Here is a 15,974-nt window from a genome sequence, read left to right as displayed (position 1 = left end):
ACGCGGGGAGGGGGCGGGGCGGGGGTGCCGCGAGGACACGGGTGGGGGCGGGCGCGGGACGCGGCGCGCGCCGGGCACCCCGTTATGTAACGAGCGCGGCGGCGGTGCCCGGAGCGGCTCTGCTCTGCTCTGCTCTGCCCTGCCCTGCCCTGCCCTGCCCTGCCCTGCCCTGCCCTGCCCCGCTCTGCCCCGCCCCGCCCCGCCCCGCCCCGCCCCGTGCCGGCCGGAGACCCCTCTGAGGAGCCGGCGGAGTTCGCTCGGAGCAGGGGTCGTGCTGCCTCTCGCCACCCCCCGAGGCAGCCGGGCCCTGCTCGCCTCGGCGCGGTGCCCCACGCAGGTGTGCCGCTTCGGTTCCTGCCGAGCTCTCCTGGCGTGGCTCAGCACCTGCAGACCCAGCCACGGGGCACTGGCAGTCAGTGACGCAAGATTCGTTTGCTGCAGTTTCTGACAGATGTTTTCCCAAAGCCACCGAATTCCGTACACCGAACGAGCGGACGTGCGGCGGTGCTTTCTCCCGGAGGAACCCGGGGGCAGAGGCACATCTGATTTTAGGAAGCCTGCGCGGCTGGTGTTTCCATGCTGCCCAGCTGGGGGTTGCAGTGGTTTATTTCTTGTCGAGCTCTCTGCCGACGTGTGCATCACTGTTCCGTTCCATGCCATCACCCTTTCTTTCAGGACACAAAAGTAACACTGACGCTTTCATTATGTGTCATCGAAGACAATAAAAGTAGAGTTGAAAACAGAGTTGTTTTTCTCCTGCAGCCTTTCAAGGGCCTATGGAGATTACATTGTATGAGGGAATGGGGAGCCCTGTCCTCCACGCTGAATGTACCAATTTAAAAGCGAAACAATAAATATGTTGAAGTGCGTGTTACAGTGATCATAACTGTAGTAGACACTGCCTACAGCATTGTAATTTTACAACCCATGGCCTTAACCACCAGTAGCCACAAAAAAGCAAACGCTGTAGGTTTGTTTGGCAGAGGGAAGCTCAGAAGTAAATGTTTCCTTTCCAGACTGTTATTGTGAAGCTTGCTAATGTTAACATTTATATAAGACAGCAACACGAGATGATGATTTGGCAGCAAAATGGACAGCAAAGTAATGTAAAACAAATAAATCCTGCACGCAGGCTCTGTGGCTGAATGGAGAGTGGAACAGAGAAATAAAGGAAGTGTAAAGGGTATTTTCAAGAAACACCAGATTCTCAAACCAAACTCTGACCTATTTAGAAAGTGTACGAGGTCCTGACCTGCAGGACGCTGTTTGTAGATATTTCAGTACTCTTGTTTTCCAATACATCCCAATATTTCAACTCAAAATGTGGCCACAGTCACAGCAGTCCTCTAAAAAGATGTTGTTAAATTTATTTGGAGTAGGAAACACCAGTAAGATAACAAATGACGATTTCAGAGTTTCAGGAAACAATACATACCAAGAGGGTCTCTCATTAAAATATTGTTTCCCTTTATTAATCTGATTCAAAGGCACACCCAGGAAGTTGCTTTCTAATGGCAGGGCCTGCAACTCTTGGGGAATCGATTACAGGTAATGTAACAACAGAGTTGTTATTCTGTGTGCAGTGAAGTTGGTATATGGATCCACTCTGGAGTCTGAAGATGGACAATTCCTTCTCATTAGTTTGCTGTTTCTCGTGTTGTCACATGGTCAGTCTTATCGGGAAGCTGCAGTTACCAGCTGGAGTGATGAGTTTATCCAAATTGGCCATAAAAATGCACACGTGTTGTGTATCAGGAAGTGTCTGCAAACGGCACAACCCTTGAACACCTTGCTAAGGCAGGCGGGAATAGGGTGGGTGTTCCCGGGAGAGACGGGGTGAGGCTGCCCAGCCTGGAGGAGGAGACCTGGCTGGGCTTAGGGTGAGTCCAGCGCTACTGGGTTGGGTGAGGAAGTTTTCACTTGGCACAGAAGAGAGCAGCCCATCAGTGAGAGTGCAAAGAATGAGGAAGCAGACTGGTCTCAGCACCACACCCCTTGTGTGGGGACCTGCCCTTTACTGGCCTTGATTATGGGAATTTTTTTTTTTTTTTAAAGAAAGTAGATGTGATCTTAAGCATGCAAAGTAATACTCGCTATTTAATAACTGGGAAAAGTGGTTTATTGGTAGCTCTAGGATGCTGCGTAATGATTACAGGTGAGGTCTTAGCAAGAAACCTATTCTTATCTAGGATGTAACCACCAGCACACTGCACATCAGTAGGGAAGAGGGTATGGGAGAAGAGGGCACTCATAAAAGCATCCAAAACCTGGCTTTGTGTATCTCCCAGAGCACATGCCATAAGCTGTAGATGACATAAAGGGATGATAAAGAAGGGACAGCAGGGCAGGGAGGTTGCCAGAAGGAAGAAAGGGAAGTTTTCTGGGACTTGTGGCTGAACCACGTACATGTACCCACAAATATGCCTACTTGTCTCTTGGGAGGAGGGGAGAACTCACAGCCATCAGTCACAGGATGGTGACCATCACTCAGCAGGACGTGGACAGCTAAATAAACACCAGAGATGATATCCAGCAGACAAAGAGAGGGCCCAGCAGCAACTTAGGCTAGGGAGAATCAGAAAGAAATGTCAGACATTGATGACAGTGAAAAAAATCAGATAAACTGTTGGGAAAACATGGGGGTAGAGGGACTTTCCCCATGTTTGGTCATTTCTTCAGTGTGCTTATGTACATTTTGGCAAAACAGTAATTTTTAAAATCACTTATTTTCACATCAGTAGGATTAAGGCTGCCGAAAAGCAAAGCTCTGGACTAAAAAACGTTCCAATTCTCCATAGGAAACTGTCTGAAATATACCCAGAATTGGCAGTATGATCTTTGCATCTGCAGAGAAAATACTGAGTCATGTTGTCAGCCCACACACATTTAACAAAAATAAAAGCAGACCAACGATTCAGAATTCTCCCACTCATCATTTAAAGAAAACAGAAGTCATTCAGTCATGCCTCATGCTTCAGAGACCTTTAGAAAACACCCAGCACAGAGAACATTCGCCCACGTTGTGCCCACGCTCCGTTTCAAACCGGCGATGTCATTCGCAGCTTGTTCACTCACAGGTCTGGGCACTGTTTGCTTCAGCATCCTCAGAGGAAGTCGCCGAGACTTAAAAGGTTTCTGCTGAAAACGTGACACGATAGCTGGAGCCTCAGCCCTTGTGTGAGCAATGCTGGAATGATGTAACGCAGTGCGCCTGGCTTGAATCCCTGGAGGAGGCAGGAAAGTGCTGTGTGCTTCATGGCAGCACAAACTTAAGCTGTGCTTTGAATAAGAGGCTACTGTGCTCTTCCTTCAGGGGTTAATCTTGTACCAAAGTGTTGGCTCTCCCGTGCTGAGTTCCCCAGTCACTCACTCTAAAGGGAGGTTTTTGCACAAACATCAAGACTGGGGGAATTACTTAGGAAATCCTCCTCATTTTAACCTGTCCCACGCAGTCCCCTAGCAAGGAAAAGCTGGCTTCTGCATTTCACCCAGCTGCTGGCAACACCTCTTCCTCCTTCAGTTCTAAAAGCAGCTTGAAGTATTAACAGCTGAACCTGGATGAGCGACAGGCAGCCCAGCTCATGACGGAGGGGGAGACGTCACCACACAGAGCACGCACAGATGGAGTTACACAATCTCTGTGGTGTTGAAAGCGGCGCTGGAAACTTGTCAGGAGCCCAAAGGCCAGAGCTAATTTGTATTTCCTATTGCACAGCATGATTTTAATCAGAGCGAAAAGCACCCGGTTGTGTTTTATATACAAAGTGTTATAAGCAGAGACAAGTTAACTAGGGGCAGGATATGCTCTGAGGATAGCATAGCAGAACATTAGATGGGGAATATACCAAATTTATCAGCATTTCCTTTATTCTTCAGGATGGCCATGTGCTATGAAGCAAGAGAATAAGACGCAACTTTCATCAAAATTCTGTGATTGCCCAATTACCTTTATAAGAAGAGAAAAAGAAAAAAAAAGACACCTGCAAAAATCTTAAAAACAAGCTTATTTCAAAAAGCTCTTTACAAAAGTTCTAGATGTGTCACCAAGTAAAATCTAGCATTCAGGAAACCCATCTCACTCGCAGCCAGTATTTGACAGCAGTCAAGTCTAGGTGATCTCTAACATAACCTGCTTAGGCTGCAGCTGCAGATAGGTGTGTGAGTTCCTCTTTACAATTAAATTTCTGCCTCGTTGAGAGCACAAAGAACTGGCACAGCCCCCAAGCACCCCTGTTCCCAAAACAGGCTCACCTCCAGCACCCTTTCTCCATGCTGTGTTGTTGGAGAACAGGAGCCAGGAGCCATTTGGTCACCTTGCCCCAGCTGGGCTCACAGCCATGCTCCCTTCCCAGCACAGAGCATTGGGATGCACCTTTGTGTCAGAGAGGGAATGGGGCACCAGGTTAATAGGACAGTAAATACACCTTGACGTTTCTCGATTGGTTTGCTGTGTACTCCCAGTAGATTTACTAGAAACTCAGAGGTGGGGTTTGCTGCTCAGGGAGTGCTATCATTGGAGAAAATCATTCATTTCAGCCTTCCTCTCTTTACCCACTGGGAATAAACGCTCCTTTCCACCTCGGTTCAGCTTTATTCCTTGACAGCTGAGAAAATTAAAGAAAGGGGAAAAAAGAAATCAGACCTTGGACCTTTATTTTGCTCTGGAGAGGGAATGTCTAGTTCAGAGTGGGATAAACTGCATGTCAGGGATATGAAAGGAAACCTGTCAGACAAGCTTATCTGTAGCTTCCTATATTCAGTCTGATAAACCCCATCCCCAGAGCATTTTCCCCACCAGCCAGGCCCTTTCTATTGTAGCCCCTGAAATCAGCACCCTTTCTGCTCTCATTCCTCCTCTGCATGCTCCTTTACCCCCTCCCCCATACACATTTGTCCCCAAGGAACTCAGGCACCACCTATGTTAGGGGATGAGGAAAAGGGAAGAGCAAGTCAGCTGAATATGCAAACAATCCTATTTGCACCCCAGCATGTACAATCCAGGTCTTTGCCAGTATGACGGAGTGCACTCTGTCCAGTTTGTTTTTCTTCTCTGGAATTATCACCCATACCCTTCCCACATGAGCATTATCAAATGCTATACCTGAATCAAGCCAGAGGCTGACTGCTGCCCGGCTAATACCTGTCCACCAGCTGCCTATTTGCTTTGTTTAAGAATTATAGCCAATCATAAAATATAATGGGACATGCACAGCAGCCATTAAAAAAAAAAAAAAAAAAAAAAGGCCACCACCAAAAGCATTTTCCTGGTGTCACTAAGGCACTGGGTGGAAATGTGGAAATGCTTTTAGTTGCACAAGCCCTCCTTGGATGCAGCCCTGCTTGGACACGGCCTATCGCGACTGGATCGTGATGCTCTTGCCCTCCGAGGCGCTGTGTTTGGGGAGCTGCCCACCTGCCCTCTCCCAAGCGCATCTCCTGCCGCAGGGACACGATGGGCTGCGGGTACCACTCAGTGCCACCGCACCGCCCGGACAGACGGACACGCCGGGCGGGAAGGAAGGACAGCGGGGCAAAGGTGCCAAGCGCTCCCGGGGCTGTGGCAGCCGCCGGAGCAGCACCGGCAGGGCCCCAGGCCCGGCAGACAATAGCTGTCTCCCTGCTCGCTCTCCGACGGAGGAGCCTCATGAATCAAGTCAAACAGCCAGCGACAGGCTGGGGAAAGCCATTAACATGCGGCCGCCGCCAGCTCCGCTCCGCGCCGCTCACCTGCCTGTCTCACCCTGCCGCCAACAAAGGAGCGGCGAGGGCGGCCGGCAGCCACGGGGAGAGGCTCAGGCTGGAGACAAAGCCCGTTTGCTGCCGCCATGGGTGTGAGGAATGCTCCCTCTCGCCCTATTGTCTGGGGTCCTTTGTGCTCCCGCAGCCCCCCGCTCCCCAACCGCACGGGCAGCGATGGTGGGAGCGGGACAGACACGGCTTTGTTGAAGGGAGCGCTCGGATGCGGGAAAATCCTCCTGCCCTGGCCCTGCTGTCCGTGCCCGTCTGGCACACGGGCCTGGCGCTGCTGCTGCCCTACAGGGCAGGTAGGGAGCAGGGCTGCCGAGCAGGGCACACAGATGGACGGGGAAAGGTGCTTCTCCACACACACGGATACCCGGCAGTCCCTTCCTGAGCACCTTCTCCCTTCAGACTGACCCTGTGATGCCTTTGGGAGGTGGGCAGTGGTCACCAGGGGCTGCAGAGGGGAGTGTGAGGGCTGCCCTAGCACCCATCAAGGGTTGGTGACCCTGCCTGGAGCGGGAAATAGGGGAGCAGATCTGGGATGCACTGAGCACCCGTCACACCACGGGCTTTGGGATGCACCAAGCACCCAAACCACAGACTTTGGGATGCACCAAGCACCCATCACGCCACCTCTACCCCTGCCAGACTTAAGAGCAGCACTGACACCTCTGCCAAACCTCCTCTGCTTTGTCACACAGCAGCTGTGGCACCCCCTGTGCCAGCCACGTCTGCAGCTGCAGCATTGCAACCCCCCAGGTCCTGCAGGGCTGGTGGCAGGATCCAGATTGCCTTGTCTCAGGCAGAGCTGTGATTGCCAAGCACTCCCGAGGGGTCAATCCCCAGCTGCAGCACACTGTTCAGCTCTCCTCCCACTGCACACTGGCATGGCAATGACCAGGACAGAGAGAAGAAGGGGAAAGCCAGGTCCCTCTGGTGCAGGGAGCAGGGTGACCCCACAGTGCCCATACCACTGCCCAAGGACTACAGCTCTCCCTGGTCCCACAGCAGCTGGAGCATGAGGATCAGCTCCAGCAAGATAGCCACAGAGAAGTATGGCTCATCTGGACTCAGCACTCTGCCTTGTGCAGTTCCTGCCTGGCCACCCTCAGCTGTCCTGCTCCTTTCCACCAGCACTGCTCACACAACCAGTCTTACCATGCCCAGAAATACCTGCAGTGATCTGGGTGTCCTTTGAACAATATGGCCAATGGAACATGAGCAAAGAAAGAAAGAAAATGTCCAAAGCTAAGGGAAAGTTTGTTCCTGAGGGACAGCAGCTAGGAGCACAAAGGAGCCCCAGCATACTCCTGCTGTTGGGGACAGCAGAGAGCTCTGGCTCAGAGAACAACAGGGGTCAGGAACAAGCACCACAGCACTGTAGAGGTGCTGCTGATGGAGCCTGAGGGTGTCCATAAGGGACAGGGATGGTGAGGAGGTAACACACAACTGAAGAGCCCATTTCTCAGTTTTGTTCTGGGAAAACTATTTCTGACACTTTCTGGTGCTAAGGAGTGTCATTAAAGAGGAAGGCTCTACCCAAAGTGCAGTTTCTCTTCCCATTTTTTCATTATATTTGGTATATTCTTAAAAAATTCTAAATAAATTATTGCTAAAAAAAACCCAAAAAAACCAAACAAACAAACTTCTATGGCCACCAACAAGGAGGTCTCTGGACAAGCTTTGTTGAGGTATATATTTTTGCTAAAAAAAATCCTGTAAAATTCCTACAAAAAAAAAAAAAGGTAGAAACCTTGAATCTAAACAGCCTCACTTCCTTCTCTGGGTTTTCCTGCTTCACAGTGAAGATTCAGAAGTTCTTGTAAAGTATGTTTGTGCTTTATAAGCAGGAATCATACTGAGTTCGATGGACAAGAGATTCTCAGCAGCATCCAAGTTGCAGAAACAAGGCAGTCGTTCCCAAAGCCACCAAATAAGAGTAGACTGTAAAAGCAGATAAAGGAAAAAGCCAGATACAAACAGAAGGCCTTCATTTTCAAAAAGTCAGAGAAAGGGGAAAGACCTGCTGGGCAGCAGGTTGGTGGCAGAGCTCCTGGTCTCTCTCCATGCCTCTTCCATGACCCCTCCCTGTTTCCCCAGGCAAAAAGGGACACAGCAGCTCTGCTCCCCCAGGCCAGCACCAAGCTGGTGTTCCTGCAGAGTGGCATTTCAGCAGCTGGAGAACTGGCTGATCCCAGAGTTAAACTAATACAAGAGCCATTTTGGCATCCAAGCTTCTAGGGGCTGCCTGAGTTAGCAAAGCTGATGGGAATGGGATGAGTTGTGACAAGGTGCCTCTCACTCAAAAGCAGAGAATTTCCCCCAGACTGCCCTGGCTCCTGCAAAGCATTCAGGTCAGTTTGTAACTTATTAACACCAACACTCAACAGGATCAAAGTTCACCACGTGTTTCGTTGCTCTTCTGGAACAGCAGACTTGAAAAGCATATTGCACCAGTTTCCTAGGAATAACAGAGATATGCAGAGCAAGCATCTGCCCATCTGCTCAGAGACATCCACAGCACCACTTTGGGTAGTGAGTCAGGCTTCCTCCAGCACCTCGTGCCCGAGGAGCCAGCTCTGCTCACCTACTGCACCCCTCTCCTCCTCTTGTGACCAAACAGTTTTGCACCCAAGTGGTGTCCCAAAGTGTCCCCAGGTTTGGGAGGAAATTCTCTGCCAAGAAGGCAGATTACACTGCATGTTTTAAGTGTCTCCCCTGCAGCTGGAATTTTACCTTAATCTCCAGTGCCCCAACTGAAAGTGTTCACTTGGAAAATCATTCACTCTGCTGCTGCTCAAGCAGGGATGGGTAATGGAATCAGATGAGAGCAATGGGGCTGTTTCCCCAGCACTGGGAGCTGTGCAGGGGGTTCCCACAGCCAGCCTCCTGTCAGGCCATGAAGCCCACACAAGCCAGGTCACCTCCAAAAGAAATGCAGAATTCCACAGCTGGATTTTTTATCTGCTGTTGCTGAGAGGCCTTTCCTTTGGAGAGAAAAGTGACCATGATGGACACAGAGCATGGTCACCCCACTGGAGGAGCAAGGGTACACACAGAGAGCCTGCAAGAAGGACACAGTGGAAAGGAAGGTGAGAGCTCATTGCTGATCAGACCTGGGAGAGAAGTGCTGATGGATGGAGCTGTGAGTGCAGTCTTTCAAAGGTTTCCCTGGGCAGGATGGCGCCAGAAACAAAATCAAATCAACAGAGTCTCTGAGCAGGTGGCATGCTTTGAATCCTGCCTGGGCTGGGATCACCACTGCTTACCCTGGCGTACGTCTGTTGCAGTGATCAAGTTACCCAGAGAGAAGAGGTTACACAGCAATTACAACTCCCTCCCCACCAGCAGAGCAGCCAAAGATCCTCTGCCAGCCTCAGCTTCCCTGCAGGCTCGCAAGCAAAAGACCCAAGAAGGTTTCATTTGCTGTGCAACTACTGCCCAAACCCAAGTGTGGGTAACAGCCTGATAGCCAACAGACAAGGCTACATGGAATTGCAGGACCATGCACAGGTGTGCTTGCTTATCCAAATCTGCAGGTGTCCAGAGAGCATATAGTTCTGTTCTTTAAAGGGGGGTTATGTACACACTTTATGATGAACAGTATCTGTGGATTACTCTTTGTATCTATACTCTGTGAAGGTCAGAGTTGAGAACATCCAAGTAAAGTTCCTGGAAGCATTCTTCATTTTTAAGCATTTTGTCAGAGCAATCAGTAATTTATCAACTATTTCTGGCTCCAGTTGAGAACCCTGCTATAGCTTATTCTGACCCATAAAGGGCCACTATTTCAGCCCTATTAGAAGTGAGAATTCACTGCTATTCAGATGGAACCAGTGCCTAGTGCCAAACCTGCACAGTCACATCACCTGTCATCTCTAATCAAAGACAGGGTCTGGGGGGAGTGAGGTTCAGAGCTGATTCCTTTCTGTGTGCTGTTAAAAGTCATCACTAAATATTCACCACACTTACAAATGTACTTTGTGTCTGGAGGGAGGAATTACCCCTTCTCCCTCATGTTTGCAGAAGCAAACACTGTTGGAGAAAGGAGCAAAGTTCCACTTGTGAAGCCACTTACCAGAAGAAATGATGCATTTTGGCCATCAGGATCATCTGTTTTCCCTGCAAAGACCTACTAACAAGGTCCTTACTACAAGGTCCTTAGTCACTACTAAGGAGGAGGGAAGAGAACCCTTGACCACAAAGAGGAACTCAGTCTCTGGGAAACAGGCAAAGAGGATGCTGTTAAACATTTCAGGAAACACTAGGGGTAAGATGGGGGCAGCCAGAAGTTTTGAAAGTTTTGATTTCCCAAGAAAATGAGCTGCCAATGCTAACTAGAGGAGAAATGGCTTGTGAGCCTCTCTCCTGGAGAAGTTCCTCCTATGGTAGTCAAACTGTAAAGGGCTGCAGGGGAGGGAACACTCTTGACTGGATTCATTTACAAGGTAAAAGGGATATTTTTTCTTTCCCCAGGGGGAACTAAACTAGACTCATGCCCTTGATGAAGAGTGTTTGAAACCCTCCTGCTCAAATGAGGAGCACAGGAGCTCCTGTTGCTGGAGCACAGGCACTGCTTAGCCCAGGACCACCCCAGAACTGCCAGAGCAGCATCTTTGTGGGGAAGTTAAATATTTCAGATTCCCTTTTCAACCAGGCTACTTATGCTTTGGATCTGTTTTTGCTAAAGCCTTCTTATTTTAATTAAGAAAGTACTTGTTGAATAGCAGCATCCTGCCCCTTTGGTTACCATTAACATGTGTCTGCTGAGATCTACATCACCATGTTTAGGATGTGTATCTGAGAAAGAAAGGTTTCCTTTCAAAGGAGTGTTTTTTGTAGAAAGAAGAGTTGAGAAAGGCAGTGAAGCTCTGTGCTGTCCAGGACACAGGATTGTGCTGCCAGCAGCCTTCCTGCCAGCAGAACATAAGGAAAGGACAGAAGGAAAAAAAAAAAGAAAAATCAAAACCATGGTTGACAACCTTCCTGCCCTCCTGCAACCTTACCAGCATCAAAACAAGATTCATCTGAGATGGCAGTGTATTAATAGGTGGTTTTGGCAGCATGAGGTGGAGAAGATCAGATAGGAGAAAGATATGTCTGCACGGAAATGGCCATGAAATCCTTGATCTCCTTTGAAGAAAGGCATTGCTTTTAACCTGGTGCCTGTCCCCAGTGCTAGCCCAGTAGGTAAACAGACACAGACAGTGTTTGCAGCAGGAAGCCAAACCAGAAAGGAATTTTATCCACCCAGAACAGGCCCCTGCCTGGGGCAGCTGGGAGACCTCTCTAGCAGTCAAACACTGACACCAGTAAAGGTCTCACCTGCTCACACTCCTACTGCTTCTCTGCTCTTACTGGCAGAGGGCTGCTTTTCACCTCTGGAAACCAAGACACCCATCTGCAATGGCCAAAAATCAGTGTTCAACAACAATTACTAAAAGCAACTGCTGCCCAAGCAGCTCCAACAAGCATTTGGCTGGCCAGGCTGGCAATATTACAGAAAAAGTGGGTGAGCCCCACTGCTCAGTCCAAGGGGTACAGCCTTCAACTCACCACTTGGGCACTTGTACATAGCCTGTAAATCTCAGCTCTTTGACTGCTGCTCATGGATTATTATTCTGCCTTCCCTTCTTGCCTCTTGCCCCCCCATGAGCTCACTGTCCCTCCAACACAAGTTTTCTTCTAGAGAACATCAGCACTTCTCCACAAGACCTCCCAAGCACCAGAGGTGATGGACAACAAGACAGCAGAGCCTAATCCCCACATGCTATGTGGTTTTTTTCATCCCATTCCCTTCCTTTTACAGCCTAAGTGTGAGAGACCCAGGCCAGACCTCAACCTCCATCTGCAGCCTGGGATTATGATCTGAAGCATAATATTTCTTTATGAGCAAATTATCACCAAGACTTCAATGCACTGTTGGCCTTTTAAAAAAACTGAGTGTTTAGTATTTTTATTTCTTTCTGCTCTGCAGTTTATGGCTCCCATAAATCAGATGACAGGCTGTGGCACAGAGGGCTGATCTGATCTGTGGGAACAGGGAAAGAGGAGGGAGAAGGGAGCAGGGATAGAGCCATTATTCAGCAGGGACCTCTGCACCCTGCTGTAAGCATCCCCATGGGGAAGGCAGGGTGCTGCCCATCTGAGGCAATGCTCACAACCATGCCAGCACCTTCTTTTCAGACACTGAGGTAAAAAGCCTCATTTCTTCTATGCCACGCCACCTCCTTGTAAAAATTGAAACCCCACCTCTGTCTCTCTCACAGAAGCAAGGAGAGATCCACTAGGATTCACAAACTCTTCCATCACTACAGGCATTAGAGCTACAGGGTGTCAGGAGACCCACTACACTGGGAAACCAACCCACACATCTGAAACAATCAAATCTGACCCACTGTATTGCTGATCTAGAAGCCTTACCTTGTAGCAAATTAAGGATGTTGCTGTGGTTAAGACCTCTTCTGAGTTGGGAAGTTGGTGCTGAAGTGCAGGGTCTCACAGGTAAAAGACCAAATTCCTAAGGACATTTACTCACTCAGAGAAGCACCAAGGTCATACTGTGAAGCATCCCAACAAGCAACATTTAGAGAATCCTCCTCCCCACACTTCCATGCTTCCAAATACTGTTAAAATCCAAATTACAGTCAGCCTATGCCGTGTCAGGGAATGGGATCCACAGCCTTTCCTTTCTCCTGCCCCTGCCTGCCTCATTCACCTGGGCTCTGCTGCAGGACAGACACTTTCCTACCTGCATGTGTGTGCATGCTGAACACTGCTGAGCAGGCCATCATCTTCACAAAGACCTCAAGACAAATAATCGATAATATCACAAGGACTTTGCTGGATTTGGGCTCACAGGGTTCTTCAGTGAGCCTGGGTTTACTGCTAGCTGTACTGCTTTGCTCATTGCCAAGAACTGGTCTTTCTCCCTCCGTGCTGCTTTGCCAGGGCAGACTTTTTTGGTACCACTTATCCTCTTGGCAGTGCTGCATTTATGATTGCAGTTGATGATCTTAAAGGTCTTTTCCAAACGAAACAATTCTGTGATTCTAAGAGAAAGAGAACACAGGCAGCTTACTGCTCTTTCAAGGGAAGGTCTATGCAGGATGAGAGGACTTCTGCAAGGACAAGCCCTTCTGCTGCTTCACATAAGACCAGAAGGTGATATAACTTCATGTGGGACTACTTTGAACACTCCCAAAATGTCAATCCTTGCTTCAGTATTTCCAAAGCAAAGAACTTGAAGTCCCATGGATGTTTTACCCACTGAAGCAAAAGATGGTGCTCATCATTGCCCTGCCTCCAATCCCATCTCCACCACTGTTGTTCTTTTGACCAGTAAGACTTGACCTGCTCTGAAAGGCTGGATAAGAGGCAGGTATTTCTGCCATCCTCAGCAGGGAGCCACCCTCTCAATGAGTGCTGGCAGCTCCAGGCTGTGCATGCATGCATGCATGCATGCATGCATCCATCCATCCATCCGGGTGGAGTGCTGGGTGCCCACAGCCATGAGTACAGCCCTCAGTGTGACAACTGGAGCCAGGCTGTGACAATAAGGACTCCCAGTCAGAGTCAGAGCCCTGCCAGTGGCTCACTCCCATGGCTGGGGCTGTCACTGGAAGTAACAGGATTAGCAGAGCAAGCTTCCAGGCTAGGAAGAAACAGACAAAGTGAATAAGGAGTTCAGGCCATACTTTTAAGCAAGTTTTGAGCATTAGAGGATCTTTTCAATGATTATGAGACTCAAGTATTTTTTAAAAAAAGGGGGGGAAAGAATAGCAAGAACCTGCTCTCTCCCAGAAAACAACCTGCGGAGAGCAATTCCCAAACACAGACACCAGTCTGGTCCTCCCAAAACCCAGCTGTAAAGCTAACAACTGCTGTGCTATTAAAGTGCCAGATAAGCCAGGCGACAGCAGCAGCCAGACTCCTGGAGCTTCAATCCATTCTGAGATCACTCAGACACATCAGCTTTTATCCTGAAAGTATCGGAATCCAGGAGTGTTAAGACCAGGGTAAACATTATCTGTTGTTGTCATGGCCTCCCCCAGGGACTACTGCTGATCTGTCTGGGCAGAAAGGCAGGCAGGAAAAAACAGCACCAGTTTCAGGAAGCCACCTACTCTCTCCCTGAAAGAGCTTTGGGGAATCGCAAAATTCACCATGTGCCTCCGAAAGTTGTGCAACTGCTTTCAGTGCTGTAAACGTGCATCTCGGTTTTTTTCCCCATTCTCCTCTCCATCCATCATGCTGTGCCATGGCTGCTCCTGGTGGTGCTGGACATCTTGGGCTGGCAGCCTGGAGCTCCTCACCACCCCAGACCAGCTCTCCTTGCTGCTGAGTGGAGGGGCATGTTAGGACAGGGAGGAAAAAAAAAAAAAAAAAAAACCCACAAAAAAGAAGTGAACTAAAGCCAATTAAAAGCACAGGAAAAAAAATGCAGGGAGGCAGGTTGTCATTACCAGAGCTGGAATTTGGCCTCGGTGCCATGGAGATGAAACACGGCAGATGGTTAAGGTGTACACGGGAAGCACGCGTGCAGCACCTGACTGGAGATTTAAGACTAATTAATACAACAAAAGAGAAATCTTGACAAGGAAGCCAGAGACCTACAAAATGAGTAAGTGAACCATGAAAAGGGGAGGTTCTCCCATCCAAAAAAAAAAAAAAAAAAAAAAATTTAAAAAAGCAGCTGAGTGTACAATACCTACAGAGCCGTGAATAAACTGAAGTTGGAACAGATGGAGAGAGAAACAAACCGCCGTGTGTATTAGTTGGCTCCCAAGTAAAAGAGCCAGCATGGGGAAAGAGCTTCCCCACAGTTCAGGGAGAGAACAATAGGCTCTGGTTCTGCAGCAGCCCCTTCCCCAGGTGCTCAGTGTCCTTCCTACAGCTTAATTTAAGGCTCACAAGCTGCAGCAGTCTCAGACACAAGATCCTAACAAAACAACCAGCAAAGCATATTCTTTTAAATAATAAACCATGTGTCTCTAATTAAAAGAGCCCAGAACAAGGCAGCAGACAGGAGCCTTCCCTGGCAGCCCATCACACAGACACAGACCCCAAGTACATGGCTTTGCCTCGGAGTGCAGCTGAAACAGGATCAGGGATAATAAATGAGGGCTTTCCCACGGGTGGTGACTGCCCTGAAGTGGCCATGGGCACAGTCAGATGGGCAAACACTCAGTAAACCCCAGCACTACTGGGAGGCACAGAAGTGACCTTTGCAGGTGAGAGAGGCTTCTCACAGAAACATTTCCATCGAATTTTATCTGTCACCTGTAAACTAAAGCCCTGGCCAGGTCGGAGTTGAGGAAACAAGCAAGGAGGAGATGAGCCAACTCACCCTGGGAATGGGGAGAGGTTGGTGTGGTGCAATTAAGCACAAGGAGAGAACCCCCTCGCTACAAGGCTATTTAAAATCCCAACCATGAAGAAAAGGAGGGAAGCATCGTGTGGTTCTGAGGAGCACCAGGCACTGCTGCCCCCCAGGCAGCCTTGTCCCGAGTGCAGGGCAGCAGCAGGCACTGAGGGAAGGGAAGGGTGACCTCAGGGGGCTGGAGCAACCCCTCCTGCCATGGGCTCAGCTCTCCCTCCAGCTCTGCAAGCACGGGGCTGTCCCGCCACCGTATCTGCCATGGAAATCCCAAAGATAACAAACCCAGCTCTGCAGACAACATTTATCACCCAAGACAGCATTTATCACCCTCTAAAGACAGGCGGCTTGGGACTAAGCCCCTGGGGGCTCTCGCCATCCATGGCAAACTGAGCCTGGAAGAAACAAGGTTTAAGTCCTGTCCTGAAGGTGATGGACCAAAACTTCACTGACTTCAGAGTGAGAGGGCTTTTGCAGAGCCACGTGCTCCCTGGAATCCCTGTCCAACAAAAGCCCTTCCATGCTCCTCACAGACCCTGGATGATCATGCATCAGCTGGTTTATTTCTTGCAGAGCTGAGGAGACACCAGGACATTTCCCCAGCCCTACAAGTGAGTTTATAAAAGAGCACTGGCTGAGAGGCAGCACCTGTAATGAGCCCAGGCACAGGCACAAGCTGTTAAATCCTCCCCCCATCTCTGCCCCCACCTGATTCCCTCTGTGGCTTTAAGCAAATCACATAACTTTTCCTCTTCAGTTTCTGCACCTGGGAGAGAGTAATATTTACCTATCCCAGAAGGGTGTTGAGAGGATTAGTTAATGTTTGCCCAGCATTTTAAGGTATAAAATATTC

The 15,974-nt window shown here is 49.3% G+C and overlaps 1 long non-coding RNA gene across 3 annotated transcripts; it reads right to left on the bottom strand.

Moving 5' to 3' along the window:
• Positions 1–8,565: 8,565 nt before the first annotated feature.
• On the bottom strand, positions 8,566–15,732 carry LOC146442811 (uncharacterized). 3 transcript variants are annotated; one of them, XR_014849467.1, is made up of 3 exons: positions 15,575–15,732; positions 14,208–14,294; positions 8,566–8,806 (listed from the first exon to the last, which is right to left on the bottom strand). It is a non-coding gene; the product is annotated as an uncharacterized LOC146442811 (long non-coding RNA). The 3 variants fall into 3 exon arrangements; XR_014849466.1 differs by lacking the exon at positions 8,566–8,806 and adding an exon at positions 12,091–14,082; XR_014849468.1 differs by lacking the exon at positions 8,566–8,806 and adding an exon at positions 12,091–14,079.
• Between the last annotated feature and the right edge of the window lie 242 nt (positions 15,733–15,974).

Source organism: Lichenostomus cassidix, chromosome 1Ab (assembly GCF_008360975.1).
Source record: "Lichenostomus cassidix isolate B80296 chromosome 1Ab, HeHo_3.0, whole genome shotgun sequence".
Taxonomy (NCBI): domain Eukaryota; kingdom Metazoa; phylum Chordata; class Aves; order Passeriformes; family Meliphagidae; genus Lichenostomus; species Lichenostomus cassidix.
Note: the sequence above shows the minus strand (reverse complement) of the source record. Positions and strands in the feature narration are given on the sequence as shown.